The sequence below is a fragment of the Oncorhynchus clarkii genome, chromosome 32 (genome assembly GCF_045791955.1).
Source record: "Oncorhynchus clarkii lewisi isolate Uvic-CL-2024 chromosome 32, UVic_Ocla_1.0, whole genome shotgun sequence".
Lineage (NCBI taxonomy): Eukaryota > Metazoa > Chordata > Actinopteri > Salmoniformes > Salmonidae > Oncorhynchus > Oncorhynchus clarkii.
Genome location: NC_092178.1, coordinates 462,101 through 480,000, shown reverse-complemented (window position 1 = coordinate 480,000; position 17,900 = coordinate 462,101). Strand labels below are relative to the sequence as shown.

Here is a 17,900-nt window from a genome sequence, read left to right as displayed (position 1 = left end):
ATAAATAAATACCAGTATGGGGATGAGGTAGGTAGATAGATGGGCTGTTTACAGATAGGCTAAGTACAGGTGCAGTGATCTGTAAAATGCTCTGACAGCTGGTGCTTAAAGCTAGTGAGGGAGATATGAGTCTCCAGCTTCAGAAATTTTTGCAATTCGTTCCAGTCATGGGCAGCAGAGAACTGGAAGGAAAGACGACCAAAGGAGGAATTGGCTTTGGGGGTGACCAGTGAGATATACCTGCTGGAGCGCGTGCTACGAGTGGGTGCTGCTATGGTGACCAGTGAGCTGAGATAAGGCGGGGCTTTACCTAGCAGAGACTTGTAGATAACCTGTAGCCAGTGGGTTTGGCGACGAGTATGAAGCGAGGGCCAGCCAACGAGAGTGTACAGGTCGCAATGGTGGGTAGTGTATGGGGCTTTGGTGACAAAACGCATGGCACTGTGATAGACTGCATCCAGTTTGTTGAGTAGAGTGTTGGAGGCTATTTTATAGATGACATCACCGAAGTCGAGGATCGGTAGGGTGGTCAGTTTTACGAGGGTATGTTTGGCAGCATGAGTGAAGGATGCTTTGTTGCGATATAGGAAGCCGATTCTAGATTTCATTTTGGATTGGAGATGCTTAATGTGAGTCTGAAAGGAGAGTTTACAGTCTAACCAGACACCCAGGTATTTGTTGTTGTCCACGTATTCTAAGTCAGAGCCGTCCAGAGTACATTACATTAGGACTCTCAGTTCATTACAGTATGACTCTCAGTTCATTACATTATGACTCTCAATTCATTACATTATGACTCTCAATTCATTACATTATGACTCTCAGTTCATTACATTATGACTCTCAGTTCATTACATTATGACTCTCAGTTCATTACATTATGACTCTCAGTTCATTACATTATGACTCTCAGTTCATTACAGTATAACTCTCAGTTCATTACATTATGACTCAGTTCATTACATTATGACTTGGTTCATTGCATTATGACTCTCAATTCATTACATTATGACTCTCAGTTCATTACATTATGACTTGGTTCATTGCATTATGACTTGGTTCATTGCATTATGACTCTCAGTTCATTACAGTATGACTCTCAGTTCATTACATTATGACTCAGTTCATTACATTATGACTTGGTTCATTGCATTATGACTCTCAGTTCATTACATTATGACTCTCAGTTCATTACATTAGGACTCAGTTCATTACATTATGACTCTCAATTCATTACATTATGACTCTCAGTTCATTACATTATGACTCTCAGTTCATTACATTATGACTCTCAGTTCATTACATTATGACTCAGTTCATGACATTATGACTTGGTTCATTGCATTATGACTCTCAGTTCATTACATTATGACTCTCAATTCATTACATTACACATAAGAGTCATTGGACGAAGGCTTCTTCTGTAGGGAGGTTTGTTAATTAAGATCCCCAACGCTCAGTCTGAACATTAACACCCATCGCTTGCTGTACGGTGTTGGAAGCATATGGACCTTATCTTTCATATCAGCAAAAAATACTACTAATAAAAAACAAAAGGTTAAATTGATACACACCTTGTTCCCACATGGCCATACCTCCATGTTACAGCGCTGGTTGATGGGAAACAGATGGAAGACAAGAGGGACCACCTGTGCTAATTAGTTACATTGACGACAGAAAGTATTCACACCACTTGACTTTTTCCTCATTTTGTTGTACTACAGCCTGAATTTAAAATTAATTCAATTGAGATTTTGTGTCACTGGCCCTCAAAACAATACCCCATAATGTCAAAGTGGAATAATATTTTTTGAAATGTCAAATTAATAAAAAATGTAAAGCTGAAATGTCTTTGAGTCAATAAGTATTCAACCCCTTTGTTATGGCAAAATTAAATAAGTTGCATGGACTCACTCTATGTGTGTTAATAGTTTTTAATATGATTTTTGAATGACTAACTCATCTTTGTACCGCACACATAAAATGATCTGTAAGGTCCCTCAGTCGAGCAGTGAATTTCAAATACAGATTGTACCACAAAGATCAGGGAGGTTTTCCAATGCCTTGCAAAGAAGGGCACCTACTGGTAGATGTGTCCAAAAAAATGCAGACAATAAATATCCCTTTGAGCATGGTGAAGTTATTCATTAGGCTCAGTCACTACGAAGATACAGGCGTCCTTTCTGATTTCGTTGACGGAGAGGAGGAAAATCCCTTAGCGATTTCACCATGAGGCCAATAGTGACTTTAAAACACTTAGAGAGATTAATAGCTGTGACAGGAGAAAACTGAGGATAGATCAACAAAATGATAGTTAACTCCACAATTTAATTTTTTTTATTTAACCTTTATTTATGTAGGCAAGTAATTTAAGAACAAATTCTTATTTACAATGATGGCCTAAACCGGCCGAACCTGGACGCTGGGCCAATTGTGCTCCGCCCTATGGGACTCCTAATCACGGCCGGTTGTGATACAGCCTGGATTCAAACCAGGGTGTCTGTAGTGACGCCTCTAGCACTGAGATGCAGTGCCTTAGACCTCTGCGCAACTCGGGAGCCCAATACTAACCTAAATGACAGAGTGAAAAGAAGGAAGCCTGTACAGAATACAAATATTCCAAAACATGCATCTGGTTTGCAATTCATTTTTTGTCCTGAATGCAAAGCATTATGTTTGGGGCAAATCCAACTCAACACATCAAGGAGACCGACATATTTTCAAGCATGGTGGTGGCTGCATCATGTTATGGGTGTCATTGGCAAGGATTAGGGAGTTGTTTTGGGATAAAAAGAAACGGAATAGAGATAAGGACAAGCAAAATCCTACAAAACCTGGTTCAGTCTGCTTTCCACCAGACACTGGGAGATATTCACCTTTCAGTAGGGCAATAACCTAAAACACAAGGCCATATATACACTGGAGTTGCTAACCAAGGCGACATTGAATGTTCCTGAATGGCCTAGTTATAGTTTTGACTTAAATCGTCTTGAAAATCTATAGCAACACTTGAAAATGGCTGTCTAGTAATGATCAACAATCAACCTAACAGAGCGTGAAGAATTGTTTAAAAAATAACATGGAAATATTGTAAAATCCACGTGTGCAAAGTTCTTAGAGACTTACCCAGAAAGACTCACAGCTGTAATCACTCTTAGAGACTTACCCAGAAACACTCACAGCTGTAATCACTCTTAGAGACTTACCCAGAAAGACTCACAGCTGTAATCACTCTTAGAGACTTACCCAGAAAGACTCATAGCTGTAATCACTCTTAGAGACTTACCCAGAAAGACTCACAGCTGTAATCGCTGCCAAAGGGGATTCTAACATGTATTGACTCAGGGGTGTGACTACTTACAGTACCAGTCAAAAGTTTGGACACACCTCCTCATTCAAGGGTTTTTCTTTCTTTTTACTATTTTCTACATTGCAGAATAATAGTGAAGACATCAAAATGATTAAATAACACACATGGAATCATGTAGTAACCAAAAAAGTGTTAAACAAATCAAAATATAATTCATATTTGAGATTCCTCAATGTAGCCAGCCACCCTTTGCCTTGATGACAGCTTTGCACACTCTTTGCATTCTCTCCTACATCTTCACCTAGAATGCTTTTCCAACAGTCTTGAAGGAGTTCCCACATATGCTGAGCACTTGTTGGCTGCTTTTCCTTCCCTCTGCAGTCCAACTTAACCCAAACCATCTCAACCGGGTTGAGGTCGGGTGATTGTGGAGGCCAGGTTATCTGATGTATTTGTCACTTGCGCCGAATACAACAGGATACAACCTTACTGTTAAATGCTTACAAGCCCTTTTAACTAACAATGCAGTTCAAGAAATAGAGCTAAGAAAATATTTACTAAATAAACTAAAGTAAAAAATAAAATAAAAAAAATATATAAATAAATTAGCACAAGAAAATTACATAACAATAACGAGGCTATATACAGGGGTACCGAGTCAATGTGTGGCAGTACAAGTTAGTCAAGGTAATTTGTGAGGTGGCTATGCATAGATAATAAACAGCAAGTATCAGCACTGTAAAAAACAAATGGGGGGGAGTCTATGTAAATAGTCCAGATGGCCATTTGATCAATTGTTCAGCAGTCTTATGGCTTGGGGGTAGAAGCTGTTAAGGAGCTTTTGGTCCTAGACTTGGCACTCCGGTACCGCTTGCCGTGCGATAGCAAAGAGAACAGTCTATGACTTGGGTGACTGGAATCTTTGACAAGTTTTTGGGCCTTCCTCTGACATGCCTGGTAATCCATCTGGCCCGTTGCTTTCTGAATGTTGACCTGTTTAAATGTCTTGCTCATATTGGCTACAGAGAACGTGATCACACTAATATTCTCATGCATGCTTCAGTGTTGCTTGCCTCGAAGCGAGCATAAAAGGCATTTAGCTCGTCTGGTAGGCTAGCGTTACTGGGCAGCTCGTGGCTGGATTTCCCTTTGTAGTCTGTAATATTTTTCAAGCCCTGAGACATCTGACGAGTGTCAGACCCGGCGTAGTAGGATAAGATCTTATTCCTTTATTGATGCCTTGCCTGTTTGATGGTTCGACTGAGGGCAGAGTGGAATTTCTTATGAACGTCCGGATTAGTTTCCCGCTCCTTGAAAGCGGCAGCTCTAGTCTTTAGCTCAGTACGGATATTGCCTGTAATCCATGGCTTCTTGTTGGGAAATGTACGTACGGTCACTGTGGGGACGACGTTGTCGATGCACTTATTGATGAAGCCGATGACTGATGTTGTATACACGTCAATGCCATTGGATGAATATATTCCAGTTTTTGCTAGCAAAACAGTCCTGTAGTGTGACATCCGCGTCATCTGACCTCTTCCGTATTGAGCGAGCCACTGGTACTTCCTGCTTTAGTTTTTGCTTGTAAGAAGGAATCAGGAGGATAGAATTATGGTCAGATTTGCCAAATGGAGGGCGGGAGAGAGCTTTCTATGCATCTCTGTGTGTCAAGTAAAGGTGGTCTAGAGTTTTTTTCCCTCTGGTTGCACAGGTTGCACATGTGACATGCTGAGGTAAAACAGATTTTAGTTTGCCTGCATTAAAGTCCCCGGCCAATAGGAGCGCCGCTTCTGAATGCACGTTTCCTTGTTTGCTTATGGCCTTATACAGCTGGTTGAGTGCTGTCTTAGTGCCAGCATCGGTTTGTGGTGGTAAATAGACGAAAAATATAGATTAGAACTCTCTTGGTAGATAGTGTGGTCTACACTTTATCATGAGGTATTCTACCTCGATACTTCTTTAATATTAGACATCTTGCACCAGCAGTTATTGACAAAAAGACACACACCTCTGCCCCTCATCTTACCAGACGTAGCTGCTCTTTCCTGCCAAAGAATGGAAAAACCAGCCAGCTCCATATTATCCATGTCATCGTTCAGCCACATCTTGGAGAAACATAAGATATTGCAGTTTTTAATGTCCCTTTGGTAGGATAGTCTATCATAGATCGTCCAGTTTGTTTTCCAATGATTGCACGTTGGCCAATAATACGGAGGAAAGTGTTGGTTTACCTACTCGTCGGCAAATTCTTACAAGGCACCCCGCCCTCCTCTCCCCTTTCTTCCATATTTTCTTCACGCTGATGATGGGGATTTGGACATTCTTGGTCAAATAGCCCTTACACAGCCTGGAGATGTGTTGGGTCATTATCCTGTTGAAAATCAAATGATAGTCCCACGAAGTGCAAACCAGATGGGATGGCGTGTCGCTGCTGAATGCCGTGGTAGTCATGCTGGTTAAGTGTGCTTTGAATTCTAAATACATCACTGACGGTGTCACCAGCAAAGCGCCCCAACACCATCACACCTCCTCCTCCATGCCTCACGTGAGAACCACACATGCAGAGATCATCTGTTCATCTACTCTGCGTCTCACAAGGACATGGCGGTTGGAACCAAATATCTCAAATTTGGACTCATCAGACCAAAGGACAGATTTCCACCGGTCTAATGTCCATTGCCCGTGTTTCTTGGCCAAAGCAAGTCTCTTGTTCTTATTGGTGTCCTTTAGTAGTTGTTTCTTTGCAGCAATTTCAACATGAAGGCCTGATTTACACAGTTTCATCTGAACAGTTGATGTTGAGATGTGTCTGTTACTTGAACTCTGTGAAGCATTTATCTGGGCTGCAATTTCTGAGCCTGGTAACTCTAATGAACTTATCCTCTGAAACAGAGTTACTCTGGGTCTTCCTTTGCTGTGGCGGTCCTCATGAGAGCCAGTTTCATCATAACACTTGATTGTTTTTACGACTGTACTTGAAGAAAATGTTCTTGAAATGTTCCGGATTGACTGACCTTCATGTCTTAAAGTAATGATGGACTATTGTTTCTATTTGCTAATTTGATGTGAACTTGGTCTTTTACCAAATAGGGCAATTTTCTGTGTACCTCCCCTACCTTGTCACAACACAACTGATTGGCTCAAATGTATTAAGAAGGAAAGAAACTCCATAAATTAACTTTTAAGAAGGCACACCTGTTAATTGAAATTCCAGGGGACTACCTCATGAAGCTGGTTGAGAGAATGCCGAGAGTTTGCAAAGCTGTAATCAAGGCAAAGGTGGCTAATTTGAAGAATCTCAAATAAAAAATATATTTTTATTGGTTTAACACTTTTTTGGTTACAACATGATTCCATATGCGTTATTTAATAGTTTTGATGTATTCACTTTATTCTACAATGAAGAAAAACCCTTGAATGAGAAGGTTGTCCAAACTCTTGACTGGTAGTGTATGTAAATTAGACATTCCTGTATTTCATTTTCAATACATTAGACATTTTTTCTAAAAACATGTCTTCATGGGGTATTTTGTGTAAATGTATTTAATCAATTTTGAATTCAGGCTGTAACACAAAAAAATGTGGAAAAAGTCAAGGGGTATGACTACTTTCTGTAGCTCACGTGAGCCAGTCTTGGGCGAATCTAATGGCCGAAAACTGAAGGGAGAAGGCAGAATGGCTGAGAACTGTAGGAATGGAAGTTTTCCAGTGCTTTCCTACTGGGTTCTAGTTGCAGCAGTGCTTTCCTACTGGGTTCTAATAGCAGCAGTACTCTCCTACTGGGTTCTAATTGCAGCAGTGCTTTTCTACTGGGTTCTAGTTGCAGCAGTGCTTTCCTACTGGGTTCTAATAGCAGCAGTACTCTCCTACTGGGTTCTAATTGCAGCAGTGCTTTCCTACTGGGTTCTAATAGCAGCAGTACTCTCCTACTGGGTTCTAGTTGCAGCAGTGCTTTCCTACTGGTTTCTAGTTGCAGCAGTGCTTTCCTACTGGGTTCTAATAGCAGCAGTACTCTCCTACTGGGTTCTAATTGCAGCAGTGCTTTTCTACTGGGTTCTAGTTGCAGCAGTGCTTTCCTACTAGGTTCTAGTTGCAGCAGTGCTTTCCTACTGGGTTCTAGTTGCAGCAGTGCTTTACTACTGGGTTCTAGTTGCAGTAGTGCTTTCCTACTGGGTTCTAGTTGCAGCAGTGCTTTCCTACTGGGTTCTAGTAGCAGTAGTGCTTTCCTACTGGGTTCTAGTTGCAGCAGTGCTTTTCTACTGGGTTCTAGTTGCAGCAGTGCTTTCCTACTGAGTTCTAGTTGCAGCAGTGCTTTCCTTCTGGGCTCTAGTTGCAAAGTTGACTGATTAATCCAGCTGTAATACACAATGGATGTACAGCCTGAGACATTTGTGTGAGAAATCGTGAAAATGTTCCTTACCAGCCAGAATGTAGAATGAACTTACATTAAAACTTTCTCTACAGGTTGTCTGTGCGGTTTGTACATCAGCTGCTCAAACTTTGTCCATCAGCTGGTTTGTCCATCAGCTGCTCTAATCCACAGTAAATTATTGTTTACAAATGTAAAGTGTGGTAACAAAATGTAGGTAAAATCGGCCTCTGTTTTTTGTGTCCACATTTTCCAAACTGTTAAATATCTGCTCTGAATGAAGATTCAATGATGTCTGCAGAAACAATGGGGTGTCAGATATGACATGACACCACATCTCTTTTGTTTATTGAAGTACAGTAAGTGATGTGGATTTACACCCGGAAACGGAATTGTATCATGGGTCCCTGATCTGTACTATGCTTCATTATGGATATGAATGTCATTCTCTTCATGGGGCTGTATTCTGAATAGGTACAAAAAGGTCCTCATTTGGGTATTATTCTACACACTGGCTGTTATTTTAATGAGCTCCGCCCCCAACAAGACCACATTTGGTTGATCCTGACTGGATCTAATCTGAACTAATCATAGACGAGTTTGGATATCAAAGTTCTGTACAGTAAATTAGAGTAGAGTAGATTGCAGTAGAGTAGAGTACAGTAGAGTTTAGTAGAGTGTAGTACAGTAGAGTATAGTACAATACAGTACAGTAAAGTAGTGCATAATTCAGTAGAGTATAGTTCTGTACAGTAAAGTAGAGTAGAGTATAGTTCAGTAGAGTATAGTTCCATGCAGTAAAGTAGAGTAGATTCAGGACAGTACAGTCAAGTAGAGTTCAGTACAGTACAAAAGTAGAGTATAGTATAGTAAAATACAATAAGATAAGAGTAGAGTTCAGTAGAATGCAGTACAGTAGAGTTATGTAAAGTAGATTACAGTAAAAGGAGAGTTCAGTAGAGTAGAGTATAGTTCAGTAAAGAAGTAGAGTAGTTTATAGTTCATTACTGTAAAGTAGAGTATAGTTCAGTACAGTAGAGTAGAGTTCCGTACAATAAAATAGAGTTAAGTAAAGTAGAGTATAGTTCAGTACAGTAAAGTAGAGCTGAGTTAAGTAGAGTATAGTAGCGTACAGTAGAGTACAGTACAGTATATTTCATTACAGTAGAGTACAGTTCAGTACAGTAGTGTACAGTTCAGTACAGTAGAGTATTGTTCATTACAGTCAAGTAGAGTTCAGTACAGTAGAGTAGAGTTCAGTACAGTAGAGTTCAGTATAGTTCATTACAGTAGAGTACAGTTCAGTACAGTAGAGTAGAGTTCAGTACAGTAAAGTAGAGTTCAGTACAGTAGACTAGAGTTCAGTACAGTAGAGTAGAGTTCAGTACAGTAGAGTTCAGTACAGTAGAGTATAGTTCAGTACAGTAAAGTAGAGTTCAGTACAGTAGAGTAGAGTTCAGTAAAGTAGAGTTCAGTATAGTTCATTACAGTAGAGTACAGTTCAGTACAGTAGAGTTCTGTATAGTTCATTACAGTAGAGTACAGTTCAGTACAGTAGAGTACAGTTCAGTACAGTAGAGTATAGTTCAGTACAGTAAAGTAGAGTTCAGTACAGTAGAGTATAGTTCAGTACAGTAAAGTAGAGTTCAGTACAGTAGAGTTCAGTACAGTAAAGTAGAGTTCAGTACAGTAAAGTAGAGTTCAGTACAGTAGAGTAGAGTTCAGTAAAGTAGAGTTCAGTATAGTTCATTACAGTAGAGTACAGTTCAGTACAGTAGAGTTCTGTATAGTTCATTACAGTAGAGTACAGTTCAGTACAGTAGAGTACAGTTCAGTACAGTAGAGTATAGTTCAGTACAGTAAAGTAGAGTTCAGTACAGTAGAGTATAGTTCAGTACAGTAGAGTATAGTTCAGTACAGTAGAGTAGAGTTCCGTACAATAAAATAGAGTTCAGTACAGTAAACTATAGTTCAGTACAGTAAAATACAGTTCATTACAGTAAAGTAGAGTTCAGTACAGTAGAGTACAGTTCAGTACAGTAGAGTACAGTTTAGGGAAGGGCTTTTGAAATTATTTCGGTATTCGAGTAATAACGTGGTATTTATTCAGATATGCAGATAGTCGGAATACATGTCTTTTAAATAAAAAAAGAGTTTGTGGAAACTCCAATCAAGAGTTGTTTGTGTGTGAGAGAGAGAGATGGTGAGCTGCACTCTGCTTGTGAAAGAGGAGCAAGGGGCAGTGTGTGTGGCATAGAGAGAGAGAGAGAGAGAGAGAGAGAGAGAGAGAGAGAGAGAGAGAGAGAGAGAGAGAGAGAGAGAGAGAGAGTTTCTAAACCGACTCATGCTAGTTGGACAAACTTCTTGCTGCCATAAGATATATATCATACCATCTGGTAGGGCCTTTCTTGACTGCATTAAATCGTTGTAAAGAAGCTAGCTACAGTAGCCAGCTATAAAATGCATGTACTCACTACCGAAAGTCTCTCTGGGTAGGAGAGTCTGCTAAATGACTAACTTGTACATGTAAAAGTATTTTGCTGTGCTCCCTGTCCAATGTCTACGATAACTCCATAGCCTACCTGTTGGTTCATTATTGTAGCTCCTTGTCATTTAGCCAACTGAATTAGGTTTTCATTTTAATTGCATTTTGCATTGACTAGATATCTCCCAGTTCACTAGCTGTCCTCTGACTGTAGCACGGTTTTGATTGACGACAATAACAAGCTACAGGTATATAGGCTCCCGGGGAATATGTTTTATTTAAGTGTCAAATGTAGTAGTCTATCTTGGTGGGATATGTAGCCTAGTGGTTAGAGCATTGGACTAGTAACCATAAGGTACAAATCTGTCGTTCTGCCCCTGAACAGGCAGTTAACCCACTGTTCCTAGGCTGTCATTGAAAATACAAATGTGTTCTTAACTGACTTGCCTAGTTAAATAAAGATAAATTAAAATGTCACATATATATTTTTGTTTTACATTTTAGACAAAGCCGTAAAAAAGACAATGTTTTCCCTGATTAATCAAATACTAACGTCCGTTCTAATATTTGATTACCGGTACCCATCCCTAGTAAAGATAAAAGGGGATTCCTAGTCAGTTGTACAACTGAATGCATTCAACTGAAATGTGTCTTCCGCATTTAACCCCTCTAAATCAGAGAGGTGTGGGGGGCTGCCATAATCGACATCCACGTCCAGTGGGTTAACTGCCTTGCTCAGAACGACAGGATGCTGGCCTTCTAGGCAGAGTTGCAAAGAAAAAGCCATATCTCAGACTAGCCAATAAAAATAAAAGATTAAGATGGGCAAAATAACACAGACACTGGACAGAGGAACTCTACCTAGAAGGCCAACATCCCAGAGTCGCTTCTTCACTGTTGACGTTGAGACTGGTGTTTTGCGGATACTATTTAATGAAGCTGACTTGTGAGGCGTCTGTTTCTCAAACTAGACACTCTAATGTACTTGTCCTCAAAGCGCGCAAAGAAGTTGTTTAAATTTGTTTATGAGCAAGACGTCGATGTCTGCGACGGGGCTGGTTTTCTTTTTGGAATCCGTGATTGTCTGTAGACCCTGCCACATACTTCTCGTGTTTGAGCCGTTGAATTGCGACTCCACTTTGTCTCTATACTGACACTGCTTGTTTGACTGCATTACGGAGGGAATAACTACACTGTTTGTATTCGGCCATGTTTCCAGTCGCCTTACCATGATTAAATGCATTGGTACGTACTTTCAGTTTTGCGCGAATGCTGCCATCAATCCACAGTTTCTAGTTAGGGAAGGTTTTAATAGTCACAGTGGGTACAACATCTCCAATACACTTCCTTATAAACTTGCTCACCGAGTCAGCATATACGTCAATGTTGTTGTCTGAGGCTACCCTGAACATATCCCAGTCCACGTGATCGAAGCAATCTTGAAGCATGGAATCCGATTGGTCAGACCAGCGTTGGATAGACCTAAGCACAGGTGCTTCCTGTTTTAGTTTCTGCCTATAGGATGGGAGTAACAAGATGGAATCATGGTCAGATTTGCAAAAAGGAGGGTGGGGGAGGGCATCGCGGGAAGTTCGAGTACCAATGGTCGAGCATGTAATACAATCGATATGCTGATAGAATTTAGGTAGCCTTGTTCTAAAATTAACTTTGTTAAAATCCCCAGCTACAATAAATGCAGCCTCTGGATATATGGTTTCTAGTTTGGATAAAGTTCAGTAAAGTTCCTTGATGGCCGTCTTGGTATCCACTTGCGGGGGGATATACACGGTTGTGACAATAACCCCAGGAGATTTCTCTTGAGAGATAATACGGTCGGCATTTGATTGTGAGGAATTCTAGGTCAGGTGAACAAAAGGACTTGAGTTATTGTATGTTGTTACAATTACACCATGAGTCGTTAATCATGAAACATACACCCCCGCCCTTCTTCTTACCGAAGAGATGTTTATTCCTGTCGGTGCGATGCACTGAAAATCCTTTTGGCTGTACGGACTCCTACAGCCTCAGCTAGAAACGGAATATGTTATAATCCAGGATATCTCTTTGGAAAGCAACTCTTGTCCTGATTTTGTCAACCTTGTTAACCTCTCTTGGGTAGGGGGCAGTATTTTCATGTCCGGATGAAAAGTGTGCCCAAAGTAAACTGCCTGTTACTCAGGCCCAGAAGCTAGGACATGCATATAATTGGTAGATTTGGATAGAAAACACTCTAAAGTTTCTAAAACTGTTTTTGTTGTTGTTGAGTATAACAGAACTGATATGGCAGGTGAAACCCTGAAGACAAACCATCCCAAAAAAACACATTTTCAGCCTAGCACTGTTTTCAATGGCTGTCACTTTTATTATAAGGCAAAATCCTCTCAGACTGCAATTCCTAGGGCTTGCACTAGATATCAACAGTCTTTAGAAAGAGTTTCATGCTGTTTTTTGGAAAAATGAGCCAGAAATTGTAGTTGTTCTAGGTGGCTCCCATTTTGGCTGTAATGTTTTCAAGCGCGTGGAAGTTCTTTGGTATTTTTCTGCGGTAAAGACAATAACGATTCTCCGTCTTAAATGTATTGTTTATTTATGTATTAGGGTACCTAAGGTTTGATTATAAACGTTGTTTGACCTGTTTGGAAAAGTGTATTAGTAACGTTTGGGACTCATTTTGTATCCATTTTGATGGAGGGAAACTGGGTGGATTATTGACTGAATCGCGCCAGATAAACAGAGTTTTTATGGATTTAAAGAAGGACATTATCGAACAAAAGGACCATTTGTGATGTATCTGGGACCTTTTGGAGTGCCAACAGAAGAAGATCATCAAAGGTAAGGCATTTATTATATCGCTATTTCTTACTTCCGTGGCGCACCTACCTGGTTGAAATATGTTTTTCATGCTTTTGTATGCGGGGTGCTGTCCTCAAATAATCGCATGGTGTGCTTTCACCGTAAAGCCTTTTTGAAATCTGACACGGTGGCTGGATTAACAAGACGTTAAGCTTTATTTTGATGTATTACACTTGTGATTTTATGAAAGTTAAATATTTATAATTCTGTAGTTTGAAATTCGCGCTTTGCAATTTCACCGGATGTTGGCCAGGTGGGACTCTACCTTCCCACCTGGTCTATCTGTGGATGTATTTCAAGGCCTACCTTCAAACTCAGTGCCTCTTTGCTTGACATCATGGGAAAATACAGAAGAAATCAGGCAAGACCTCACAATTTTTTTTGTCTTCCTCCACAAGACTCAGTCTTCCTTGGGAGCAATTTCCAAATGCCTGAAGGTACCAAGTTCATCTGTACAAATAATAGTATGCAAGTATAAACACCATGGGACTACGCAGCCTTCATACCACTCAGGAAGGAGACGCGTTCTGTCTCCTAGAGATGGACGTTCTTTGGTGCGAGAAGTGCAAATCAATCCCAGAACAACAGCAAAGGACCTTGTGAAGATGCTGGAGGAAAAAGATACAAAAATATCTATATCCACAGTAAAATGTGTCCAAGTTAAACAATTTTAAGTCAATGCTACTTAATACTAATTGAGTGTATGAAATCTTCTGGCCCACTGGGAATGTGAGAAAAAAAAAGCTGAAATAAATCATTCCCTCTACTATTATTCTGACATTTCACATTCTTAAAATAAAGTGGTGATCCTATCTGACCTAAGACAGGGAATTTTTCCGCAGAAAAATACATTTGTGTGTGTTCATCTACAAAGCCCTTTTGGGTCAACTCCCTCTTTACCTCTGTAGTCTGGTCTCCTTCACCACCAGCAGTTACCATACCCGGTCTGCTAGGTGGTTGCTACTTAAGGTCTCCGGGACATTTACAGTATTAGGCAAGACTGCCTTCTCTTCTTGTGCACGAGACGCATGGAATAATCTACAATCCATGCTTCATCTGGATATGTTAGTGGCACTGAATGAATTTAAAATATTGATGGGAGACTCTGTTTACGGAGGAGTGTAAATGCTTGTTTTAATCTGGATCATGTTGTATTGTATTGTTGTATGTTTTAATTATGTACTGTATTGATTGTTGCTGCCTTCTTGGCCAGGTCTCCCTTGAAAAAGAGACTCTGGGTCTCAATGGGCTTTTCGTGGTTAAATAAAGGTTAAATAAAAATGTATAAATTGCCCTTGCTAGTTTGATTGTATTGACATCCCTAGCCTTAGTTACATTAGTCAGTTTTGGTCCAGAATATTGAGTCATTGAAACTGAAACAGAGCATCCTCAATGGAGGCAGCAGACGATGTACCAGGCCAGCTATGATTTACAACCTGATAGCAGTATTCTTTGGATTATCAAGAAATGTATTGGTGAATTATATTAATCATGCATTGAACTACATCCATCTATTCTGCCAACAATGCCTTAGTGTACGCCATGGAACGTTGACTCAAATATAACCTATTTTTAAAACCCTGTTTGAAGTCGGTTTTGTAGCATAAACTGTGAATTTGATATTTTTGACTGATATTACAATCTGTTTGTTTCATATCTGCAAAGTAGTTCAAACGTTGACAGCTCCACTATGAACTTTAGGTCACTGGTTACTTTGTGTGAAATTACTTAATTGTGAAATGTTTTTTGCAATGGGAAGTAATAGCTGTATATTTCAACTGGGAAATGATTAATGGTTGTGTTTTTGTATTCTTATGCTTATCCTTGAACATCGTGCTGTGTGTGACTGCTGTTCTTCCATCAGCCCTGTCTGGTGGTGTAGTGGTGCTTTACCATCATGCTGCGTGTGACTTCTGTCCTTCCATCAGCCCTGTCTGGTGGTGTAGTGGTGCTTTACCATCATGCTGTGTGTGACTGCTGTCCTTCCATCAGCCCTGTTTGGTGGTGTAGTGGTGCCTGGAGAAGTGGGTAGACTCTAATTTTGCCAAAAAGTTCCAGATGGCCAGATTTTCACTCTCAAAATCACACTTTTTTATATAGAAAATAAATAAATATGTGATGGTCTAAGTCAACACTATAAACCACATCAATCTGATTGGTTGGGCCTGTCAGGGACTGTCTCCCCAGGCTCATCCATGTCTACACCCCTGATGCGAACAGCCAATGATGGCAATTGCGCATTACAAATAGCCTACTAACCAACACTTCAGACCAAACTTTTTCAATACCTGGTTTACATACCCATTGTTGCCTTAGTTAGCATTTACTGGTAGATCTAATACGTTTAAACATCTTTCCTACACTACCTGCTACCAATGTCATCCTTCTGTGAGCTGCTCCATGCCAAAACCAGCTGAGAGCTGCACACACTTGCTACAAAGCCATAAAAGCTAGAATATGCATATTATTAGTATATTTGGATAGAAAACACTCTGAAGTTTCTAAAACTGTTTGAATGATGTCTGTGAGTATAACAAAACTCATATGGCAGGCAAAAACCCAAGAAAATATCCAACCAGGAAGTGGGAAATCTGAGGTTGGTTGATTTTCAACTCAGCTCCTATTGAAGATACAGTGGGATATTGGTCATGTTGCACTTCCTAAGGCTTCCACTAGATGTCAACAGTCTTTAGAACTTTGTCTAATGCTTCTACTGTGAAGTGGGGCCGAAGGAGAAGGGAATGAATAAGGTCTGCCATAAGCTGACCATGCTCTGACCATGCGCGTTCACATGAGAGGGAGCTCTGTTCCATCTCCCTTCTGAAGACAATGGAATTCTCCGGTTGGAACATTATTGAAGATTTATGTTAGAAACATCCTAAATATTGATTCAATACATCGTTTGACATGTTTCTACTGACTGTTACGGAACTTTTTGACATTTCCAAAAAGGTTTGGTATAACTCAACTGCTTTTCCCAGACTTAAAGGCTTTAATTGCATGAAGAAGTTCCTCCTCTGTAATTTGGCCTACACATGAGTCTTTCTGTACAGCTGTTCATTTCACATTATTTACATTATCTTTCAAAATATTGTTTGGTGAATCATGGTTGACTCTATCATTTCTAACAAGTTTCAGTAAGTTATTTTTGGTCGCATCTCTATCTTGAAGATTAATAAAGATATTGGTGCATTTTCCACTATATTCCATACAGTTCGCTTTATTTAAAAAATATATATTACACTTCATCTTTCTTGAATAAGTTCCTCCATTACTTTTTTCCCTCTAACGTATTCTGTGCCTCTATGATACAGTTTTTATTGCTATCTACAGTAGTTGGCATTCTTGGGCACAGGGACTATGCTGGTCTGTTTGAAACAGACTGGGTCAGGGAGAGGTTGAAAATGTAATTGAAGACACTTGCCAGCTGGTCAGCGCCTGCTATGGGTACGTGTTCGTCTGGCACTGCGGCATTGTGAATGTTAATCTTTTTAAAGACTCACATCGGCTACAGAGAGCGTGATCAACCAGTCATCCGGAACAGCATCACTGGGCAGCTCATGGCTGGGTTTCCCTTTGTAATCCGTGATAGTTGTCAAGCCCTGCCACATCTGACCAGCATCAGAGACGGTGTAGTTTGATTCAATCTTAGTCCTGTATTGACGCTTTGTCTGTTTACAGTGTTTGACCAGAATTGACTACAAAGTGTAAAATAGGAACATTTTGGTAATGAAGTCAGTCTCGTCCAAAACTGAATGTTGTGTAAATCCATTTGAACTCAATCCCTTTTTCACAGCACCCGTTTTGATTCAAACAAAACCTTCCATACATATTTGTCCATTGTGGAAGTGCTCAGAAAGGGACATATGGACCTGAATGACAAAAGTTGACCTATTTTCCATATCCCACCATACCATGAAACATCTATGTCTTCATCACTGGAAATTATAAATTGATATTCATATTATTTCAAACTTAAAAACTATACTACATTTACCTTAAAAGTAAAGTATCTAAAAATGTTTTTTTTTCTTCATATTTGTATATGTTTTAGCTTAGACCCTATTTTACATCTGAGGTGTTTGTGTTGAGGCCGACATCGGTTGAGACACAACATGCTCTTGAATACAGGGTGGGTCTCATGTTTTGGCTGATACATGTACTAAAATGGGAATAACATTTAAGTTGACTTTCAAATGGTACCATAAAGATGATTAGAGGTCCACACATCAGAGAATGTTGACTTGAATGGGAATATCAGTTGTTTTAAATGATGCTGTCAATCCTCTATAGGAAATCTATAGGAAATGATAGACATATGATGATAACAATATTTTTTATTTTTTATTTTATTTCACCTTTATTTAACCTGGTAGGCAAGTTGAGAACAAGTTCTCATTTACAATTGCGACCTGGCCAAGATAAAGCTGTCACGGTCGTCCTCCTCTTCATCTGAAGAGGAGAGGCGAGATGGATCGGAAGACCAAAATGCGGCGTGGTAAGTGTCCATGGTAAATCTTTAATCAAGAAAGACTGAACACTATACAAACGAGTAACAAAAACAATAAACCAAATTCGACCGTGAAGCTACAAAATGAGACCTGTGCTGAAACAAGCCATCAACATAGACAATCACCCACAAACAAACAGTGCAACCCAGGCTACCTAAGTATGATTCTCAATCAGAGACAACTAATGACACCTGCCTCTGATTGAGAACCATACTAGGCCGAAACATAGAAATACCCAAATCATAGAAAAACAAACATAGACTGCCCACCCAACTCACGCCCTGACCATACTAAATAAATACAAAACAAAGGAAATAAAGGTCAGAACGTGACAGTACCCCCCCCACCCAAGGTGCGGACTCCGGCCGCAAA

General features: G+C 39.9%; 1 protein-coding gene across 1 annotated transcript in view; it reads left to right on the top strand.

Moving 5' to 3' along the window:
- Positions 1 to 17,900, top strand: part of LOC139391762 (neurocalcin-delta A-like) — a 76,603-nt gene that overhangs the window by 710 nt on the left and 57,993 nt on the right. The gene's annotated exons all lie outside the window — the stretch shown is intronic.